General features: G+C 44.7%; 1 long non-coding RNA gene across 1 annotated transcript in view; it reads right to left on the reverse strand.

Moving 5' to 3' along the window:
* Positions 1-12,250, reverse strand: part of LOC142775783 (uncharacterized) — a 670,285-nt gene that overhangs the window by 244,473 nt on the left and 413,562 nt on the right. The window lies entirely within an intron of this gene.

Consider the following 12,250-nt stretch of genomic DNA (forward strand, 5'->3'; position numbering starts at 1 on the left):
TAGAACGAAAGCACTTTCCGTATCGTTTGCTTACCTGTACAAAATACAGGAAGGGATTAGATGCGACCCACATGGTGGTGATGCCGCCGTGCCCAGTGCCAGCCCAGTCCTCGGGAGTGCCTTTTATAGCCGAACCAGCAGATGACGTCCCCCAGCTACTGGTCACGTGGTGATGTGGTGGTATCTTGCTTTGGAAAACTGATGGGCTTGTCCACGATAAAGCCGGGAGATTGTCAGTCGGTTTGTGGCAGTCGGAGGCGTTCCACCCATGCGACGGCGCAACTTTCGTCGCACCAGCGCACGTTTCGTTGATGATGTGCACCAGGCCAAATATCTGTACAAAATACAGGAAGGGATTAGGTGCGACCCACATGGTGGTGATGCCGCCGTGCCCAGTGCCAGCCCAGTCCTCGGGAGTGCCTTTTATAGCCGAACCAGCAGATGACGTCCCCCAGCTACTGGTCACGTGGTGATGTGGTGGTATCTTGCTTTGGAAAACTGATGGGCTTGTCCACGATAAAGCCGGGAGATTGTCAGTCGGTTTGTGGCAGTCGGAGGCGTTCCACCCATGCGACGGCGCAACTTTCGTCGCACCAGCGCACGTTTCGTTGATGATGTGCACCAGGCCAAATATCTGTACAAAATACAGGAAGGGATTAGATGCGACCCACATGGTGGTGATGCCGCCGTGCCCAGTTCTGTACTGTTGCTGGCTGAAAGGGGCGAAAGGCGCGTTGCTATGCTTGATCTGTAATTGGACCCCTATGTGATAGCTAGATTTATTATTATTATTATTATTATTATTATTATTATTATTATTATTATTATTATTATTATTATTATTATTATTATTATATTGTTGTTGTTGTCGTCGTCGTCATCGTCGTCGATATAAAGACCTCGAAGACAAGAAGAAGCAGACAAGGTCCCAAAAAGAAAAAAAATCCCGTCACGCACTCAGTATGAGCATTGAAGACGGGAGTCGATGGTGGTGAGGTGCTGTTCATAAATTTCAGTACAGCTTCGTGAGCCTCATATCGATTATAACCATGACTTAATGTTACTGAAAGCTCTTCGAAGAAGGTTATGCTGCTGAAACATGCACAGCGACAATAGATGAAATGAACGTGTCTATTTTAACAGAAAGTACTCCATTATTTCTCGACAGCGTCCTCAGGCAAGGAAAGATGAGCTCGGCGCATCTGTTCAGTTAACACATCCGATATATCAGTTGAGCAATAAAAACTTCCTGAGACGTGCTTAGAGATTGGTGCAGGGCACGGGTCTCTACCTAATGACCTGCTGACCTTTCGATGGTGGTCTGCAGCCCTCGCACGAGCGTCTTCATGGCATGCTAAGTGCGCAGCACTTTAGGGGCCCACCTTTCGTCTCATATGGCGTGATCACGCTCATAATCAAGTGGCCAACACAGGCGTAAAAAAAGGCTAACAATTCCCGAAACTTGGTTAAAAGAAACAAACAAGATCTAAAATATTATATTTAACAGAAATAAGACAACGTAATTCCAGTCAATTACTAAAAATCGCCCAAAATCCTTCCGAAACATGTCGCTGTTATCCACGCCATCCAAGAGACGACGCCACCACCTCGCAAATTGCGCGATTGCTCCTTTTGCCGGCGCTTTTCCGGTGTCTTAGTCGCTAAATCTGAAGGCGGAAAACAACCCGAAAAAACCTCACTGTAGACGACACGTAGAGGGCTGGTAAAAAGTTTTCCGGCCACTATGCCATGTATTCAATTCCTATGGCAGCATGGCCTGAGAACTTTTGACCCTTCCTTTCCCCTGTATGTACGTCAACTGCCGTAACAAACGGGAAGTCCATAGTGCGCAACGAGAAACTGCACCCATGTCGCTAACCGAGCTTGCAAATCTCGATCAAGATTTTGCAGGAGAAATCCCATATGCTTACCTGGAACGATGACGGCCCCGCCGCGGTAGTCTAGTGGCTAAGGTACTCGGCTGCTGACCCGCAGGTCGCGGGATCGAATCCCGGCTGCGGCGGCTGCATTTCCGATGGAGGCGGAAATGTTGTAGGCCCGTGTGCTCAGATTTGGGTGCACGTTAAAGAACCCCAGGTGGCCGAAATTTCCGGAGCCCTCACTACGGCGTCTCTCATAATCATACAGTTGTTTTGGGACGCTAAGCCCCACATATCAATCAATCAATCAATCAATCTGGAACGACGACGTCATCAACGGTTTGTATCAGTGGGATGGACCTGTACGAACACGAATCGCTCGGTGGAGTTGCATTCGGAGCAGCATTTAGGTCTACGCCAATCGGTGCACATATTTTTTTTTCTTATTTCCTGAATTGGTATGTTCATGGTCTACTCATCATGACTGGTATCAAGCATTTTTGTCGCGGGGCAACTTATGTGGTATTGAAACGCCACAGTGTCTCCAAAACAATACATTTGTGAATCGTCCGCAAATTCGGTCACCTTGGAGATTGGTATCGAAATGTTTGTTGAATCCCGACGCCAAATGCGCTTCAGAAATGACCCATAAATGAGATGTAGCAAATCACTTCTACTACTTTCCAAACTCTGTATTGCCACTAGCATACCATAGCGACCTCTCTGGCCCAACTGTACTTGCGATGTTGGGTCAAGAAGGCACAGCTTACCGTTTCAGCACAATAATAGCGAAACACTGCGTTTTAGCTCTTGCTCTACTAACACAGTGACTTCCGCAGCATACTCGATTCGAGCCAAGCCTTGTCGGCCATTTACGCGTCACCTTCCACGTGCACGTGAGGGGAAGGTTGAAGGTGTTTTTAGGTGGCGTGTACGCCCAGGGCATCGGGTCGGTCATCCTGCTTGTCGGCGTGCGAAGGAATACCGCCTCACGCGAAGCAATGAGGTGCTGACTGTGGAGCGGTTGGGGCCGTCGTGACCGCGCGTGCTCGCTTCGCCGCCATCTGCGCCCTCGCTTTGGGCGCGGCGCGCACCGAACGGGGCCCGGGGTAAGTCTCCGTGGCGACGCCGCCTGCGCGCACGAACCCGAGGTGATCACGCGCTCTGCCGACAGGTGCAAGAAAGTATGGCACGAGGCTGTTCGAGCACTCACGGCCTAGCGGTGGGCGCCGTGGGCCCTAGGCCGCGAAGATCCACGTCGGTGGTCTGGCCTCACAGTTGGCGGCCGACTCGGAGCCGGCGAGGCACCGCCCTGCCTCGGGGACACAGCTCGAGTGCGTCCTCTCTGTCTGTCGCTTTGCCAGAGCGTGACGGACAAAACACACGCCCGCAGATACGTGCCTATACTCCAACGCCGCTGCAGCGGCGAGGATCTGCCGTGCTAAGTCCTTGCACACTTTGATCCATTCGAGCAGCTACTTTCTGGCATCATGGAAACGCGGAAATCCTATAGCTCTCTGACTGGCACGAAAGCAACGATAATGCGTGAAATTAGGTGTCAGGAAAACCCAAGAAAAGTAACGCATTCGACGTTTGCGGTTGGTGGTTTGCATCGGCGTGCAGAACGAATAAAATGCCGGAGACGGCAAATGGGCGGAAAGTGCAGGAACAGCCGCACCAGCTGCCATTCGCCGTTAAGAATGCGTTGGTGGCGGCGCTAACGGGTTTTCTCTCCGTTTCCTTCACCTAAACAAAAAAAAACATTTTTTTTGTAATTAGTACAACAATGTTGCCGTATTATATAGGAGGGTGGGATGCATGCACGTGCAGCAGTATTCTCCCCAGTCAGTACGGTCTTACCAACATTAAAACACTGTGCTATTGTTGTTGGAGCGTTTTCGTTGAGTTTGCCATTGGTTTTGTGCGTGCGCAGAACAAAAAAGTTTGAAGGACCCCATGGGACAATCTGTGATGAGCAAGACTTTCTGATAAGCGAAGTTTACACGCGTAAGGAAGTTATAATGAACTTTAAACCTTGGGGGCCTGTATATGCAAAAAACAATTTTTTATTTATTCGAAATTCTGGCATTTTGCAAAACAAAAGTACCTAATAACACAAGGGGCTGATCAGACAAACACGTTTAACTCGTGCAAACAAGAATTGGTGTTCAATGCATAACACATCCCATGCTCTGAAAAAAATTGACCGAAAGGCTAAAGTAGATATATTTTCTGCTCCACATAAATCGCTCAGCGTGTGTAAAGGCCACAGATCCATTGACTAAGAAACGGGCAAGCTGTAGGAAGGAGCAATCAGTCCCCTTTTGAGACATGCACAAAGAATGTCGTGTATCGCTTTCCGATTTCATGCGGTAAAGTTGGTCGGATTGGGAGATGCTTAAACGATTAAGAAAGTGAAAAAAAACAACTTGAGAAGGTATCTGGATGTTTCTATTTATTGCAGGGAATGTGGTTATGCCCCTTCGTTAAAGAAGCTTCGATTTTTTATGGAAGTGCCGATATATATGTGTGCGTGAAATTGTTGAAGGAAGATGTTGATATAGAAGGCAGGTGATCGTGTATACATCTGCAGCTGCCCTCGTGCCGCACTCACTGTGAATGAGTTCACTTTCTTGTCAATTTTCTTGAACGCTGCTCGCTTTGATGTGTTATATGATTGGGCCCATTTTCGCGCGTGTTCACAAAATATATGTTTGTTTCTGACATTTGTTTCTCGAAAGAAATATTAACAATATCCTTTGTCTTCCTCGTCTATGTCTTCAAGCACTAGATCCCTTCACTTGTATCCAGCCAACCAGTCCAAAAAGCCTTTCCTTCAGCGTTACGAAGAATGGGTCACACGTTCAAATGTGTATGAACGTTGTAAAGTTGTAGTCCGGAATTTCTCAGTGAACGTAACCCTGCCAGACATTTTGAAAACTAACCCTAAATGTTTCTAGAGTGTAATGCAACCACTTAAGACCAGTAAGGTGCCCCTACTTGCACCCACCGACGATCCAGTTACGGACCATCCTTGTGCTACTGTACTAAATGACGCATTCGTTTAGTAATTTCCTGCATATAACGATACCTAACACCCTGAGCTCCAATTGTACAACCATTTTGCAATGAATCCCATCTCGTTTAAATCTCATAACATCGTCACCGTTATAGATAACCTGAAACTAGCGTGTTCTTACGGTATTGATGAAAGTAATAGCAATTTTTTTAAGAACACCAAAGAATATAGTTAGATCATCCTGAAATACATACTTTCACGATCATCATGATGGTGTAGTATACCCGAAGACTGGAGCACTGCCGCCATTATTCTAGTACATAGAGGAGGTGGCCAACATAAACCCTCGAAATAACATCCCGTATATCTCACAGACATAACATTCTAAATTACGAAACATTTCCTCATCTTCTTAATTTTATTGAGAATAATACCTTCTTTTCAGCTCAGCATTACTTTCGAAGTATATTTTTTGTGGTACTCAACGAATATTTTTTTTACTAATGACCTGCATTTCTGTTTGGACTCGGCTTCTTTAACTGACTGTATATATTTTTACTATGTTATCTTTTGATAAAGTTAACAATTCACTGTTTCTATATAAACTAAGTGTAGAAAAAAATTGATCCTGGAGTTTTAACTGGATTCATGCATTTCTTTCTTTTGCGTTCAATGTTTTTGCTCTAACAATGTCAATTCTTCCAATGCGCCGTCTGGTTCTTGGGTTCCTCAAGAATCAGTACTTGACCCTCTGCTATTCTTAATTTATTGAAATAACTTACCTACTACTGTTACTTACAGAGTTTGTTTATTCGTTAATGACTGTGTAATTTATTATAAATTATCTAATGACAAAAATATTATTTCTCTGCATGCTGTTCTCAATAACATACATGATCAGCATCATACTTGGAAAATAAAACTAAAGAACAAAAAAAAAACAAAATTCTTTGAGGATTTCTCAGTCAAATACAACTTGTACAACTTACCTTCTTTATAGTCAACCCCTTGTAGCTGAACATCTTACCAGTACCTCGGCTTCCACATGACTAACATTCTGTCCAGAAAATTACATTCAGAACACATAAAATCAAAACGTAACACAACACTGGATCACCTTCGAGGAATTTTCTTTTTTGCTTCATCGTCATTAAAGTTATTACTATATGCCCCGTGCGTCTGTCCTCAAATAGAATACGCTTCATCTGTTTGGGATTCTGATCATGTAACATTATCAGACATGTTAGAATAAATTCATAATCGTGCAGCTAGTTTCATTTTGCCTAATTACCATCATTAAGCTATAGTGTCAACCTAATGATGGCATCCGCAAACCTAATTTTGCTAACTACCCGCCGAGAGCAGACTCACGTTTGCCTATGTCATAATATTTTTCTAGTAATAATCTGATACTTTGTTCCCGTTTAATCCAGCCTGCTTCCTTCGTTGCTCTTCGCCGTAATCACACAAAAAAGCCACAGTCACCTATTGCAACGCAGTTACATGTGCCCAATCACATATCCTGAAAACATATAACCCAATATATGCAATTCTCTGCCTGCATTATTAGCAAGCATCAATTACTTCATGCAATCGAAGCATATCTTTAAAATTATGATTACCTAATTACCCTCTTTATGTTTTGTTCAACAATAATTCATTTTGCTTATTGTCTTCACCATCTGATAAAAACAAAAGTATTGTTCACCATTTGTTTTATTATGATGTTCTATGTAGTTGTTAGCAGTAATAAACTTTGTGTCGTGATCAGTTGCAATATTTGTATGATATGTGCTTTGTACGTGGTCCTTCATTTATTTTTATTGTTGTGCATTGCCCTTTTCCCTATCAAATGTATTATATACCCTGAGGGTAAAATAAATAAATAAATAAATGAAAATTTGGCAGATCCCACGTACCTTAGGAATCGATGTTTTGCGAAGCATGCGGAGGGATGGTAACCATGTTGCAAATTTTTCTTATATAGCGACGTCATGAAATGATGCTAAATATATGTAAAAATGTTGCACGCAAATACATATGTTGAATAGTTGCAGATGTTTATATAACCAGTTGTTTGCACTAGCGCAATGATGCCAACGGAAACAGGAACAGCAACAGCAGAAGGGATAAGCTGATATGAAGCGCTGGTGCTTGTGAGGATGGTATACTCCTGGGCGGTGCTACATAAACCAACATCAGCGCATGGATTAACCCGACGTTACGGCTGTATTGTAGGGGTACATATGTAATGTTTATAAAATTGGATAGCCAGCACGGCAACCACAATTGATGTTCCACGAATATTAGGGCCTTGAAAAGTAGTTTCGAGACCTGGAGTGGTTTTGTGCAATAATGCTTGATTGCCACGCAGAATGCGTCGGTTAGATTCCTGCAGGGAACCTGGCATTTATTCTTTGCATTCGTCGGGTCAGCGCTACCTATGTCATGTTTTTCTTAACGCTCAGGCGTTTGATGATATGCGTGGTGTAACGTCCCAAAACCACCATTTGATTATGAGAGACGCCGTGGTGGAGTGATCCGGAAATGCCGACTACCTGGAGTTTTTAATCGTGCACTTAAATCTAAGCACACGGGGGCCTACAGCATTTTAGCCTCCATCAAAAATGCAGCAGCCGCAGCCGGGATTTGATCCCACGACCTGCGGGTCAGCAGCCGAGTACCTTAGCCAATAGACCACCACGGCGGGGCAACTCTCAGGCATTTGAATTGCCCCTGTGTGTTCTCGCCGTTCTTGGAAAACTCACAAAGTGAACCCCTTAGAGAGTCAGATTATGTGTTTTATTTGCATCCCGGTAATCTACAAAACTTCTCAATTCGCACTGAAGATAGCTAATAAATAAAGCAAATTTTTCTTCGATGTCATCGCCTTTTTAATGCTTCTGTATTCATAGTTTTTAAAGAATATTAAGGCGCGCACTAACTTTTTACAGATGCATCTTCGGGAATAACTTCTATTTGAGTAAACAGCTAAAAAGTAAGCTACACCTGCGGCTAAAATCAACTGTATCTGCTATTTGATAACAGTAAGTAGTTGAGAAATGAAGAGGGATGGCAGATCCATGTTTGCAAGGCCACGGAAATCACTGTTCAAGCATGTGCTGTTCTGATGAACCTATCTGACTTTCACACTCTCACGTGGTTGTTTGAAACTTCGTGTCTTTCGAAACAGCGATAGCGCAGTGAAAGAAGGAGCAGATGAGAAAGGATAAATCTTCGCTATAGTTGAAACATCTGGCCTTCCAGAAACAAGCTGCAAATCGAGGGTACAAAAAAAAAGTGCCAGTTGCCAGAGCATCGGTTTCGGGCCGAAAAGGCGTGCTCGTATTTCGTGCTCAGCGCACAGAAACTGACGGCCTCGACTTATACAAAATGTTGGGCATTACTCTCGCTTCATAACAAAAGGCAGTGCGAGAACTTGTCATTAGAGTACATGGCAGTCAATATTCTGCGATATTGTGGGGAAAATAATTAAAGGGAACGAAGCGCACTTTGAAGAAGCAGGCGAGATGGGCCGCCATGGCCGGTGCTGTCTGCGCTGCCGCAAGGAAGCGTGCCAAGATCATTTGATTAATACTCGCTGGAAGCAAAAAAGATACACTATACACCCGAAGAGTTTCTCATTGATTCGTGCACAAGCGGGCGCGGGATCGATGGCGCCTCTGGAAGTAATGGATCAGAAAGACAAGCGAAACAAGCGAGCCCCTGACACTCAGGAAAATCAAAGGCGCCGAGTAACCGGAGTGGTTTGCCTTCGGGGCGAGTAATATTTCATGGTCGCTATCATCGTACCACGTCGTCCGAATCTTTTCCCCCCAGGAATAAATCGGCAAAAGCCTTAGTAATTTTCACACAACTCCACCTCTCCGGCCTGGGAGTTACAAATGGCGAATTATTGCTCTGGGAATAGAAATGTGGCTCGTTCCTGCGCTGGAAGTGACCGAGGGAACTAAAGAAGACGAAGAACGCGAAGAACACGAAGTATGAGGAAGACGAAGATCGGAAAAAAGAAAACACAGAAGACGAAAAAAAGGAGAGAGAGAGAAGGAAATAAAGGCGTCCGTGCGTATAAAGCTGCTACTCAGAAATCACGTGAAGGGCAAATTAAAACAAATTAAGTAACAGAAGTAAAGCTGCCGTTGTAGGTGCGCCCCACTCCGAATACACGCAGTAAAATCACAAAATGAATGAATAATTGAATAAATAAATAAATAAATAAATGACAGTTTTGTAGCGTACATTTTGTAACATCAGTAGTGTACTTGGCTTTGCTGTAATCATATCACGCCCAATTGGTTCAAGTTGACACTGCATTTAGAACTGCGCGATGCAGCTCGAGAGAGAGAGTGTGAGAAATAGAGAAGAAAGGCAGGGAGGTTAACCAAGCCTGGCTCGTTGGCTACCCTACACTTGGGTTGGGGTAAAGGGGAATAATAGAAAGTAAATAGAAAAGAAGAGGAGTAAGAAAGGGAAGGATGAATAGCCAGCTCGAAGCTACACAGCACGGTCTCACGCTGTTTTTTCAGTCCAGCGGTCCTCAAGAAGCACAAGCGGGCTCTCGTGGCTTTGCGCGAAACGGTCGGCCAAGGTCCCAGGGACTTCTTTTTTAGATCTGTAAGTGGTCGTGAATCCCGCTGACGGAGCTTGGCTTCCATAATACGTCGTTCAGACTGGTATGCTGGGCAGTGGCATAGAATGAGCTCGAGCGTCTCCTCGCAGGCGCCAATGTTGCATGCCGAACTGCTCGTCATTCCAAGGAGCTCGAAAAACGATAACTAAACATCACCCGGATTTTTAAGGGATATCGCCACGTTTGCTGCAATTTCAAGTTTATCGAAGTCCGCCACGGTAGTGTAATGGTTTCAGAGTTTGCCTGCAGACGGGAAGGTCGCAGGTTCGATGGACGTGAAATGTGATAGCGCCACGGGGGCATGCACGCCGAGCACTAACATCGGCGTGTACGCCGACGTTAGTGCACGTTAAAAAACGTCAGATGGTCAAAATTACCGGAGCCCTCCACACGGCGTATTCCATAATCATATAGTGGTTTCGGCATGTTAAGCCCCAGATATTACTATATTAAGTTTATCCTAATTAGTGATTTTTTGATTAGAGGCATACCGAACAAGCAGCGCTTCCTTGCTGAACTTCTTTTAAGGATGATATCTTTTGTTTTCTATTATAGAAAGATTTTAAAATGATGAGTGTTTCTATGATTTGAAGAAAGCAGATAAAGCCTGAAATTACATAAAACTTCATCAAATAAAGCACATGCATTACAGGCCATGCAAAGCAAAGCGAAGCTTTATTGAGAGGAGTAAATAATGCTACATAAATACTCCACTATGTGGGGTTTAACGTCCCAAAACCATCATATGATTATGAGAGACGCCGTAGTGGAGGGCTCCGGAAATTTCGACCACCTGGGGTTCTTTAACGTGCACCCAAATCTGAGCACATGGGCCTACAATTGTTACATAAATATATGTGATGTGTACATTTGCGTTTATTTTAATATTCTCGGACATGCAGTGCCGTAGGGTTGAAAGTGATGAAGAAGAAGAGGATGTTCGGATTTAAGTCGTCTTGGACGAATCTATTCGGCACCCTGTGAGCTTTTTAGGGGCGAAGCTCCTTGAAGCGGCACCCGTTCGTCCCTCGTAGTAGTGCGTAACATGTCTGACGCTTTGACCTGCAAGGTGGTGCCGGTGAGAGATTTCTCCTGTGCGTTGTTGAACAATAAAAAAATTCGAAGCGTGCGCGTTCACTAAAAGCCGAATTCTCCCCTCTCTCATTCCCCCTTAGCAGCCATTGGCATCTACATTGAGCATTATATATCTGATAAGAAAGGATTGCTACGTTATACTCGCTGGGCATAACCTCCTCGCTTTTAGAAAGGTTTAGCGAGGGTTGGGCCCCAGTGCTATGAACACGGTGAACTAGTATATACAATGAACTCGAGGTGGTTAAAGGTGGGAAGTAGACACGAAGCGCAAGCCGTAAGAAAGTGTGCGTGTGCCACCTCTCGTTTAGTCCTTGGAATGTCCGCTGGATGGCGGTGCTTCTATACGAGGAATATATGATGAAAAGATGCGAGATGGTGGTACTTGGAGTGTTGACCAGATGGACGAACGGACACACAGACAGGTACATGGACGGACACATGGATGGCTGCACGGCAGGATGGACGCATGGATGGACGCAGGGCGGCGGTGGTGGAGGCGGCGGTGGTGGTGGTGGTGTCTGTGAGTGTGAGTGAAACATTGCGATGTATGCAAAGAATCAAGGTTTGGGCTGGAATCCAACCCAGACTGGGCCACGGATAACATCATCGGTGGAGGTAATACACGGCTGGCTCTCGCTACCTGGTTAGGTATTTTGTGCTGGCATGCGCAAATCTTTCAGGGCGTTATGTCTGTTTGTGAGACATCGGCCCAACAACGGAATCACGTTCCATTTTCACAGGCGCTGCTGAACCATCCTCCGGGTTTCTTAAAATATCGTAGCTCTGTAAGCCGACCGTTAGTCGGTGCAGATCTATCAGAAAACGATCATCATCGTAAACCGGCAGGTGCTCTCCTCACACTCTGCTTCGCTACCAGAATGCGTGCGCCGATTTATCCGGTGTGGAATAAAAAAAACTATGATGGGCAAGAGAACGACCACAAAGAGAGGGAGAGTGAAAGAGATAACAAAATTACAGATACAAGTAAATGCAGCCACGGTACTCTTCTGCTAACACAAAGGTCGCGGGTTTGATCACGGCAGCCGCATTTAGATGAAGGCGAAATGGTCGAGGCCCGTGTACTAGCTGTGTGATGTTAACACACGTTTAAGAACACCAGATCGTCAAACTTCCTGCATTGATTGATATGTGTGGTTTAACGTCCCAAAACCACCATATGATTACGAGAGACGCCGTAGCGGAGGACTGCGGAAATTCTGATCACCTCGGGTTCTTAAACAAGCACCCAAATCTGAGCACACGGGCCTACAGCCTTTTCCAAATTTCCTGTAGCTCCCCGCTGTGGAGTCCCTCATAATCAAATCGTGGGTTTGGGACGTAAAATCTCAGATATTATTATTACATATTGACAGAGAAAGAAATAAACAAGAAGACAAATATATAGAAAGAAGCATACACAAGAAAGAGATAGAAAACTCCAAGAACAAGACAAAAAAGCAAGAAATAGAAAAGGGGAGAAAAAAATGAAGATGAAAGCGATAGACAACGAAGGAGATAAAAAGAAAGGTGAAGGGAGAAAGAGAGAAAGATACAGAAAGAAACAAAAAGATGAATATGCAAATAGAAATAAACACAGACAAAAAA

Source organism: Rhipicephalus microplus, chromosome X (assembly GCF_043290135.1).
Source record: "Rhipicephalus microplus isolate Deutch F79 chromosome X, USDA_Rmic, whole genome shotgun sequence".
Lineage (NCBI taxonomy): Eukaryota > Metazoa > Arthropoda > Arachnida > Ixodida > Ixodidae > Rhipicephalus > Rhipicephalus microplus.